This window comes from Piliocolobus tephrosceles, chromosome 2 (assembly GCF_002776525.5).
Source record: "Piliocolobus tephrosceles isolate RC106 chromosome 2, ASM277652v3, whole genome shotgun sequence".
NCBI lineage: Eukaryota > Metazoa > Chordata > Mammalia > Primates > Cercopithecidae > Piliocolobus > Piliocolobus tephrosceles.
In genome coordinates this window covers 126,441,689-126,449,138 of record NC_045435.1, presented here as the reverse complement: position 1 = coordinate 126,449,138, position 7,450 = coordinate 126,441,689, and positions in this window count along the sequence as shown.

The following is a 7,450-nucleotide window of genomic DNA, read 5'->3' as shown; positions in this document are numbered from 1 at the left end:
TTTTTCTTGTAAATTTGTTTGAGTTCTTTGTAGATTCTGGATATTAGTCCTTTGTCAGATGAGTAGATTGCAAAAATTTTCTCCCATTCTGAAGGTAGCCTGTTCACTCTGATGGTAGTTTCTTTTGCTGTGCAGAAGGTCTTTAGTTTAATTATATCCCATTTGTCAATTTTGGCTTTTGCTGCCGTTGCTTTTGGTGTTTTAGACATGAAGTCCTTGCCCATGCCAATGTCCTGAATGGTACTACCTAGATTTTCTTCTAGGGTTTTTATGTAATTAGGTCTAACATTTAAGCCTCTAATCCAACTTGAATTAATCTTCTTATAAGGAGTAAGGAAAGGATCCAGTTTCAGCTTTCTACTTATGGCAAGCCAATTTTCCCAGCACCATTTATTAAATAGGTAATCCTTTCCACATTTCTTGTTTCTCTCAGGTTTGTCAAAGATCAGATTGCTGTAGATGTGTGGTATTATTTCTGAGGACTCTGTTCTGTTCCATTGCTCTATATCTCTGTTTTGGTACCAGTACCATGCTGTTTTGGTTACTGTAGCCTTGTAGTATAGTTTGAAGTCAGGTAGCGTGATGCCTCCGGCTTTGTTCTAAGTCATGCTGCTATAAAGACACATGCACATGTATGTTTATTGCGGCACTATTCACAGTAGCAAAGACTTGGAATCAACCCAAATGTCCATCAGTGACAGACTGGATTAGGAAAATGTGCCACATATACAGCATGGAATACTATGCAGCCATGAAAAGGATGAGTTTGCATCCTTTGTAGGGTCTGGATGCAGCTGGAAACTATCATTCTTAGCAAACTTTCACAAGAAGAGAAAACCAAACACCGCATATTCTCAATCATAGGTGGGAACTGAACAATAAGATCACTTGGACTCAAGAAGGGGAACATCACACATCGGGTTCTCTCATGGGGAGGAGGTGTGGGGAGGGAATGCATTGGAAGTTATACCTAATATAAATGACAAATTGATGGGTGCTGTCGAGTTGATGGGTGCAGCACAACAATGTGGCACAGGTATACATATGTAACAAAACTGCACATTGTGCACATGTACCCTAGAACTTAAAGTATGTTAATAAAAAAAAGGAAATATACCTTTCTTCTTCTAAAGGATTCCGGAATCCCTTTTGGGGAAAAGCTACCAAGAGATATTCAGGAGTATAGCGATGACTATGGAGAAAAAAAATATCCTCAGACAAAAACTGGAAAGAAGATTTCTGTGTAACTGCTTTGTGTTAGATATATTTAGTCATCTTGCATAGTAAAAACTTTAATTATATTACGCAGTTTTGAAACTCTGTCATGCACAGATCCGTGAAGGGACATTCGGGAGCACATTCAGGCCTACGATGAAAGAGGAGATATATTCAGATAAAAACTGGATAAAAGCTTTCTGAGAAACTACTTTGTGATGTATGCATTCCACTCAGGGAGTTATACCTCTTTTCTCACAAGGCAGTGTTTGAACTCTGTTCCTGTGAAACCAAAAAAAATGATATATCGGAACACATTGAGGACTATGGCAAATAGTGGAATATACTGAAATAAAATCGAGGAGGAAGCATTCCAAGAATCTGCTCTCTGATATGTGAATTCACTTCACGGAGTTAATGCTTACTCTATGTTGCCCACTTTCGAAACTCTGTCTTTGAAGAATCTGTGAAGGGATATTTAGTCATGCCTGGAGGCTTGTGGTGAGCGACGAAACGTCTTCCGATGAAACCTGCAGAGAAACGTTCTGAGCAACTGCTTTGCAATGTGTGTATTCATCTCTAGAGTTAAAACATTCTTTGGTTCGAGAAGCTTGAAATCACTGTTTTTGTGGAATCTGAGAAAGGACATTTGGGACCGATCCTTAGAATATGGAGAAAGAATTATCCTCAGGTAATATCCAGAAGGAAGTTTTCTGTGAAACTGCTCTGTGTCATCTTAATTCCTCTCACCAGATAAGCCTCTTTTCATTGAATAATTTTACATCCCTGTGTCTGTTTAGAATGTGATGGGATATTCTGGAGCACATTGATGCTGACGGTGAAAAAACAGGTATGTTCAGACAGAAACTGCAGAGAAGCTTTCCGAGGAACTGCTTTGTGACGTTTGCACTTCAGTCACAGTGTTACACTGCTCTTCTCATACATTTTCAGGGAAACCCTTTTGGAGACACAGTTACCAAATGATATTCGGGAGCATGTTGATGCTGATGGTGAAAAGAATAATAGCCTCAGACAAAAAGTGAAAGGAAGCTTTCTAGGAAACTACTTGATTTGTTTTTCTAAGAACCACCAGAGCAAGCACAAAAGAACCAGCGAGTAGGCAAGGCTAAAAGCAAAACTGCAAATTTATTCTTTGGTCATCTAGCTCCAGGAAAAAAGGTGTGTAAGGTGATGTCTGTCGGCCTCCAGCAGAGGAGACCACGAGATTCGCCCAGCGGAGTTCCTAATGCAATCCCGACAAGAGTAGGGCCTGAGAAAGCCCAAGTAGCGCGCCTGCCTGGAGCAGCTTTTCTAAGAGTGGAAGTGCAATAGGCGGGCCACAGGCGTGTCGGGGGTGGGAGGCTCCGCAGGTGCCACTAGGTAAATCTTGGTCTCTTCGGATTGGCATCACCTGGCGCATTCCTGGTTAGTCTGAACCTTCCCGAGTGCCATCTGCATTTTTACACACACGGGAAGAGTTGGTGATGGAGAACCCGGAAATGCACCATCTTGCCTCCGTTCATCCAAACAGTCCAACCTTTTGTTACTAATGGTGACAAAGGGGTGCCGTGATATGTCTGGCTACTTCCTGCTGTTAAAGGGCGTCGTTAAGGTCGAGGCCTATGGTTGGTGTTTGGACTTACGGATGAAGAAGCATTTTGTTGTAGGTGACGCGAGTGATTTCTTGTATCTTGGCATGGAGAAATTTGATCAAAATGGGGGCATATCATAAAATAAAACACAGTGTTAGTCTAGGAATGAGGAATGGAAACATTTGTTGGAATATATACAAAACCCAAAAGGATGGTCCTGGCAAGGCTGGGGAGTACGAAATAGTTAAGAAAATTTAGTAAGTGTGAGGAGAGTGGGGGAAAGTTGAACTGATTTCTACTGATTGCTTTCAGTGGGGGATCTTTCTAGCTGGGAATGAGGAACGAGTGCACAAAGTAGTTGTTGACCAGGCAGCAATTAAGGTGTGGATTGGATGGAAGGCTTGGTCCAGAGAAGGACGGCAAAACAAAATAGGTACTCCACAGTCGATTAAAAAATTAATTGTCTTACCCGCTACCAGAAGAGTTACCCATGGCACCTTCAGTTGTCAAATTCTAGATGTAGGAGCTGCAAGGAGCTCCAAGAATCCTGGGAAAAGGAGTCACTTCGAGATGTGGCCCCTGTTCCCAGGGTGGGGCAATCAGATTTCCTATGTCCTTCCTGTTGGCAAATAGGGCAGGGGGGTGCTGTTGGACGAGGCTTAGGACATTCACTGGCCCAATGTCCTGACGCCTTGCACTTATAGCAAGGCTACGATGGGGCTTTAGGACCCCGTGGACACATGTTGGCATAGTGTCCTGCCTTGTCGCACCTATAGCAGGCTCCTTTTGTAACCTTGGAGTCTGCAGTGTGTGTACTCTCTGATCGAGGGTTACGACTGGGTTGTAAAGCCGAACTGTAACTTCTGTTTGAGGCGAGCCTGTCACTGTGCTTCAGCCATCTCCTTTCTGGAGTTATAGACCTTAAAGGCTAATTTAACCACGTCTTGTATTGCTGCCTGAGGACCATCCTCTACCTTTTGAAGTTTTTTACAAATGTCAGGAGCTGATTGAAAAATGGAGGAGAAGTGAAGGGCGGGGGTGAGAGTACGTAGACAGAAGGAAACCCTAGGTTCCTTTCCGGCTGAACAGAAATGAATAAAGACTCCTCTTTTTCAGGTTCCTGTGAGCTGGCATCCTTTGCCACTATAACCTGAACGAAAGAACCTGGCTACACAAGTCTGGACGAGAGCGTAAGGCCCAAAAGCCTTCTATGTAATTAATTTTGGACCACTTGCCTAGCCGCTGGCAGAAATTGCTGAGGTCAATCAGAACATTACGGTCTAAAGTGCCCTCTGGTGGCCACTGAGACTGATTATCTATTTTGTATTGGGGCCAGGCCACAGTGGAAAGGAAAATTAACCGCTGTAAGGTTTTTAAATTGGCTAGGAGACACCCTAAGGGGGTGCTCTTTGGAAATTTGGACTGGAGGTTTCCCATTTGTTTCCTCTTTACTTACACAATGGAGATCTCTGCCTGGCTTCAAAGCGTCCTTTCAAATCACCAGAGACAGACTGGAGGCTCTTGGTGCCAAGGTGGAGATTACCTTCAGGTGACGGAAGTCTCCGACCTGAACGAGTCTCCCAAGCCACTTGGTGGCTCAAAAAGAAGTCTCGGACCTGCGCAGTGTTTTTAGCCGAGGGAGGTAAAGAGGAGACAAGTGCACTTACCCCAGACAGGCCATGAGAGTAAGGGAAGCGAGTCTCAGGTCCTGGTCCATTTGCGACGTGGAAGCAGGAGGAGGTTCCTCAACCCTTAGAGGCCAGAGGAGGGGTCTCCTCCCGGGTTTCGGCACCAACGGGTTTGTTTTTCTAAGAACCACAAGAGTGAGCACAAAAGAACCAGCGAGTAGGCAAGGCTAAAAGCAAAACTGCAAATTTATTCTTTGGTCATCTAGCTCCAGGAAAAGAGGTGTGTAAGGTGAAATCTGTTGGCCTCCGGCAAAGGAGGCCAAGAGAGTCGCGCAGGTGGAGTTCCTAATGCAGTCGTGACAAGAGTAGAGGGTGAGGAAGCACGCACAGCACGACTGCTGGGAGTGGCTCTTCTAGGAGTGGAAGGGCAATAGGTGGGACACAGACGTTTCGGGGGTGGAAGGCTCCGCAGGTGCCACCAGGTAAATGTTGGTCTTTTCGGATTGACATCTCCTGGCACATGCGTGGTTTGTCTGCACGTTCCTGGGCACCAGCTGCATTTTCACGCACATGGGAAGACTTGGTGATGAAGAACCCAGAAATGCGCCATCTTGCCTCCATTCGTCCAAACATTACCCAGTGGTATGTGTAATCATCTTACACAGAAAAAGCTTTCTTTACTTTATGCAGTCTGGAAACTGTCATGGACAGATCCACCAAGGACCTTAGGGAGCACATTCAAGACTAGGGTGAAAAAGGAAATATCTTCAGATAAAAATTGGTAAGAACCTTTCTGTGAATCTGCTTTTTGCTATGTTTATTCATCTCACATAGATGAAGCTTTCTTTACATTACACAGCTTGGAAACTCCCTCTTGGATGGATCCACGTAGGGATATTTGGGATCACATTCGGGCCTGTGTTGAAAGAGGAAATATAGTAAGATAAAAAATGGATAGAGGCTTTCTGAGAAACTACTTTGTGATGTATGCATTCCTCTCAGGAAATTCTACCTGTTTTCTCACAAGGCAGTGTTTGAACACTGTTCCTGTGAAACAAAAAGTGATATTTCAGAACGCATTGAGGACTATGGAAAATAGTGAAATATACTGTAATAAAATCGAAGAAGAGGCTTGTGGTGAGCCAGGAAACGTCTTCTGATGAAACCTGCAGAGAAAAATTCTGAGCAACTGCTTTGTGTTGTGTGTATTCGTCTCATAGAGTTAAACCATTCTTTGGATTGAGCAGCTTGAAATCACTGTTTTTGTGGCATCTGAGGAAGGACATTTGGGAATGATCCTTAGAATATGGAGAAAAATATATGCTCCTGTAAAATCCAGAAGGAAGTTTTCTGTTAAATTGCTCTATGTCGTCTTAATTCCTCTCACTCAGAGAAACCTCTCTTTTCATTGAGCAGTTTTCTAGCCCTTTGTATGCTTAGGTTGTGAAGGGATATTCGGGAGCACTATGAGGCTAACGGTGACAAAGGAAATATGTTCAGACCGAAACTGAAGAGAAGTTTTCAGATGAACTGCTTTGTGATGTGTGCATTCCAGTCACAGTGTTATACCTGTTTTCTCACACAACGTCGGATAAATCTTTTGGAGAAACAGGTACCAAATGATATTCCCGAGCATGTTGATGCTGATGGTGAAAAGGGAAATAGCCTCTGACAAAACCTGGAAAGAAGCTTTCTAGGAAACTACTCTGTGATATCTGTAATCATCTCACATAGATAAAGCTTGTTTTTATATTACACAGTTTGGAAACTGTCATGGACAGATCCACGAAGGGACCTTCACGAGCATATTCTGGACTCTGGTGAAAAAGGAAATATCTTCAAATAAAAACTGGAATGAACCTTTATGTGAATTGGCTTTTTACTTTGTTTATTCATCTCACATAAATGAAGCTTTCTTTACATTACACAGATTGGAAACTCCCTCGTGCACGGATCCACGAAGGGATATTTGGGATCACATTCGGGCCTATGGTGAAAGTGGAAATATAGTCAGATAAAAACTGGAGAGAATCTTTCTGAGAAACTGCTTGGGGATGTGTACATTCGCCCCAGGGAGTTACAACTTTCTTCTCATAAAGCACAGTTTGAACACTGTTCCTACAAAACTAAAGAGTGATATTCAGAGCACATTGAAGACTATGGCAAAAAGTGAAATGTCGTCTAATAAAAAACAGAAAGAAGCACTCGAAGAAACTGCTCTCTGACATATCCATTATTTTCACAGGGTTAAAGCTTACTCTACATTTCCTAGTTTGAATGTCGGTATTTGAGGTTTCTGTGAAAAGATAGTATGTGGTGCCCGGAGGCCTGTGTGAAGCAAGGAATTGTCCTAAATCAAAAATCAGGGAGAAGCTTTCTGTGCAACACTTTTCTGATGTTTGTGTTCATCTCATAGTGCTAAATCATTCTTCGGATTGAGCAGTTTGATATCACTTTTTCTGTGGAATCTTAGAAAGGACATTTGGAAACGCTCTTTAGAATATGCTGAAAAAGAAATAACCACAGAGGGAAACCAGAATGAAGCTTTCTGTGAAAGTGCCCTGTGTCACGTTAATTCTGCTCACACATTTAAGCTTCTCTTTTCCTTGAGCTGTATCATAACACTGTTTTTGTTTAGTCTGCGGAGGGATATTCTGGGGGTCTTTGAGGCTTATGGTGAGAAAGAAAACGTCTTCAGATAGAAAATCGAGGGAAGCTTTATGAGGAGCTGCTTTGTGACGTGTGCATTCCACTCACAGAAATATACCTTTTCTCTTAGAGGATTCCGGAATCCCATTTGCAGATAAAGCTATCGAGAGGTCTTCGGGAGTATAAAGACGACTATGGTGAAAAAGGAAACATCCTCAGACAAACACTGGAAAGCAGATTTCTGGGAAACTGCTTTGTGTTAGATATATTTATTCGTCTCACATAGTTAAAACTTTAATTATATTATGCAGTTTGGAAACTCCATCATGCACAGATCCACAAAGGGATACTCGGGAGCACATTCAG